This window comes from Salmo salar, chromosome 09 (genome assembly GCF_965601325.2).
Source record: "Salmo salar chromosome 09, fSalSal1, whole genome shotgun sequence".
NCBI lineage: Eukaryota > Metazoa > Chordata > Actinopteri > Salmoniformes > Salmonidae > Salmo > Salmo salar.
Genome location: NC_138299.1, coordinates 47697148 through 47701485, shown reverse-complemented (window position 1 = coordinate 47701485; position 4338 = coordinate 47697148).

Genomic DNA, 4338 nt, shown 5'->3' with positions numbered 1-4338 from the left:
GACTGTTCTCTCTGCTACCACACGGCAAGCGGTACCGAAGCGCCAAGTTTAGGTCCAAAGGGCTTGCTTCTTAACAGCTTCTACCACCAAGCCATAAAAATCCTGAACAGCTAACAAAATGGCTACCTGGACTATTTGCATTGACCCCCCCTCCCTATCTACATGTACATATTACCTCAATTACCTCAACTAACCGGTGCCCCCCCACAATGACTCTACCGGTACCCCCTGTATATAGCCTCGTTACTGTTATTTTATTGTTGCTCTTTAATTATTCGTTATTTTTCTATTTCTTCTTCTTTTATTTATTGTTTACTTCAGTTTATTTACTAAATACTTTAACACTTATTTTTTCTTAAAACTGCACTATTTTGGCGCATGTGACAAATTTGATTTGGTGGAAACTCCCTCTATCCCATGCCTCCATCAGTCCAATATATTTAGATTTATGGGAACTATCTGAAGTAGTGAACAAGTGTAGACTTCAGGAGAAAGGTTTGTGTTTGAAGATTTGGTTTCATTCTAGACTCTTTTCCCCAAAATGGAGATGTGTGAACTCTCTATGGAGGGTGGTGACCAATGATGCTGTGAAGATACAGGAGCAAGGTGAGTTACTCCCTCCAGACATTTCTTACACCAATCCAATATGTTTTTAAATCCATGACGGACTTTGGTGGAAGTGTGGAGAATCGGGAAATATAGGGAGAACGTCAATGATTCCTCACATCCTCTCTCTCCTCTCCTTCTTCTCAAAACCCATTGGATGAGGTCAGAGTTCCCTCCACTCCAACCTTCTCCTCCAATGGGTTTGAGGAGGTGAGGAGCAGACACAAGGAATCAAGGAAATGCCATTGAGATTCTACCAAGCATATTCGTATGTCACTGGTGATGAACAGAAGTCTGTAGCTCCACCTAGTGGTCAACATTAGATACGTCTGTAGTGCCCCTAGTGGTCAACATTAGATATGTCTGTAGTGCCCCTAGTGGTCAACATTAGCAAATGAGCAGACAGTTATGAGTTGATCTACCTTCACAGTTAGCTATGTAATGATTTTCCATTCCTCAACTAGTCATCATTTTTATATTCAACTGATCTATGGTGCACTCAATTATTATTTTTCCTGCTGTTTTTAATGTCTGTCAGACAGGCCAAGCTTTTCACATATTGTCATGCCAAACAGTCTGGCTGTGAGGTCAGTGATTGAACATAACTTTAATAATGACAGAAATGTTTGGCTTGACAACGAAGGAGAGGGGAAAAAAGCAAAAGATCATCTGTTGCAAAGAGTACAAGCAGATCCGGAACCAGGCTATACCGAAGGCACTATATATAAACACACACACACACACTACCGGTCAAACGTTTTAGAACACCTACTCATTCAAGGGTTTTTCTTTATTTTTACAATTTTCTACATTGTAGAATAATAGTGAAGACATCAAAACTATGAAATAACATAAATGGAATCATGTACCAAAAAAGTTAAACTGATCAAAATATACACTGCTCAAAAAAATAAAGGGAACACTTAAAAAACACAATGTAACTGGAAGTAAATCACACTTCTGTGAAAGGAAGCAACACTGATTGACAATAAATTTCACATGCTGTTGTGCAAATTGAATAGACATTGAATAGACAACAGGTGGAAATTATAGGCAATTAGCAATTAGCAAGACACCCCCAATAAAGGAGTGGTTCTGCAGGTGGGGACCACAGACCACTTCTCAGTTCCTATGCTTCCTGGCTGATGTTTTGGTCACTTTTGAATGCTGGCAGTGCTTTCACTCTAGTGGTAGCATGAGACGGAGTCTACAACCCACACAAGTGGCTCAGGTAGTGCAGCTCATCCAGGATGGCACATCAATGCGAGCTGTGGCAAGAAGGTTTGCTGTGTCTGTCAGCGTAGTGTCCAGAGCATGGAGGCGCTACCAGGAGACAGGCCAGTACATCAGGAGACGTGGAGGAGGCCGTAGAAGGGCAACAACCCAGCAGCAGGACCACTACCTCTGCCTTTGTGCAAGGAGGAGCAGGAGAAGCACTGCCAGAGCCCTGCAAAATGACCTCCAGCAGGCCACAAATGTGCATGTGTCTGCTCAAACGGTCAGAAACAGACTCCATGAAGGTGGTATGAGGGCCCGACGTACACAGGTGGGGGTTGTGCTTACAGCCCAACACCGTGCAGGACGTTTGGCATTTGCCAGAGAACACCAAGATTGGCAAATTCGCCACTGGCGCCCTGTGCTCTTCACAGATGAAGCAGGTTCACACTGAGCACGTGACAGACGTGACAGAGTCTGGAGACGCCGTGGAGAACGTTCTGCTGCCTGCAACATCCTCCAGCATGACCGGTTTGGCGGTGGGTCAGTCATGGTGTGGGGTGGCATTTCTTTGGGGGGCCGCACAGCCCTCCATGTGCTCGCCAGAGGTAGCCTGACTGCCATTAGGTACCGAGATGAGATCCTCAGACCCCTTGTGAGACCATATGCTGGTGCGGTTGGCCCTGGGTTCCTCCTAATGCAAGACCTCATGTGGCTGGAGTGTGTCAGCAGTTCCTGCAAGAGGAAGACATTGATGCTATGGACTGGCCCGCCCGTTCCCCAGACCTGAATCCAATTGAGCACATCTGGGACATCATGTCTCGCTCCATCCACCAACGCCACGTTGCACCACAGACTGTCCAGGAGTTGGCGGATGCTTTAGTCCAGGTCTGGGAGGAGATCCCTCAGGAGACCATCCGCCACCTCATCAGGAGCATGCCCAGGCATTGTAGGGAGGTCATACAGGCACGTGGAGGCCACACACACTACTGAGCCTCATTTTGACTTGTTTTAAGGACATTACATCAAAGTTGGATCAGCCTGTAGTGTGGTTTTCCACTTTAATTTTGAGTGTGACTCCAAATCCAGACCTCCATGGGTTGATAAATTGGATTTCCATTGATTATTTTTGTGTGATTTTGTTGTCAGCACATTCAACTATGTAAAGAAAAAAGTATTTAATCAGATTATTTCTTTCATTCAGATCTAGGATGTGTTGTTTAAGTGTTCCCTTTATTTTTTTGAGCAGTATATTTTATATTTGAGATTATTTAAATAGCCACCCTTTTCCTTGATGACAGCTTTGTACACTCTTGGCATTCTCTCAACCAGCTTCACTTGGAATGCTTTTCCAACAGTCGTGAAGGACTTCCCACATATGCTGAGCACTTGTTGGCTGCTTTTCCTTCACTCTGCGGTCCAACTCATCCCAAACCCTCTCAATTGGGTTGAGGTTGGGTGATTGTGGAGATCAGGTCGTCTGATGCAGCACTACATCACTCTCCTTGGTAAAATAGTCCTTACACAGCCTGGAGGTGTGGTGGCTAATTTCTGCATTACCAAATGAGGAGAGTTACAGACTTCACACACCAGTCAGAGTTATACTTAGAACTACATCTTTAATAATTAAGATGCTTCTGCAAAAGCACTTCACATTCAATGATGCGCTCTCTCTAATGAACCATTGAAAAGTGACTACACAAAAGTACAAAGATCTTTTATAGCCAAGATACACCCCTCTCAACGTACATGACGAACCACAGATCTTAGGAACAGTTCAAAGGTTAAGTTTTGTATGAAAGATATCTATAAAAACATAGCAGACAGCAACTGCTGTGTCAACAGTTTTCATTGTATAGACCAGTGTCTGGCCCTCCTACCCCAAACTGGAACCGTGTCTTCCTGGTACGGGATAGAACAGAACCATTAGCTCATCCAATGGCAAATCAATTGACGACTCTAGATACTCCCATCTCAAGTAAACCCCCTCTTGACTCCACTCCTGGACAAGCTCACTGAGGGGAGTTAGCCTCTAGGTCATACACTATCCCAGGATAAGTGCAACATCAGAGAGGACATACAATGGTTCCAGACACTGCCATACACCTTCCCCCAATGCCAAAGGAGGGAGTGACTTGAGCACAGACATTGTGGAGACAAGTAATTGGTTCCCCATTAATCACGCCATCCCTTCACATGGTTTAACAGATACTTGTCATATGTGAATGTATCTCACATAAGCATATTATGCAAATAAAACATCTTAATTATCTATGTTACCCAACTAATTCTGACTCATCCGCCACAGAGGTGTAATGGGTTATTGTCCTGTTGAAAAATAAATGACAGTCCCACTAAGCCCAAACCAGATGGGATGGCGCATCACTGTCCTCACTGGAACTTTCATGGCGGTGTGTCCATGTTCTGAGTCAGACTTTGTATTGCACTAGTCTTTCTCGTAACTGTGTTCATAATATTACTATTAAAGTAGAAAAATAAACATTAAAAGACATCAGA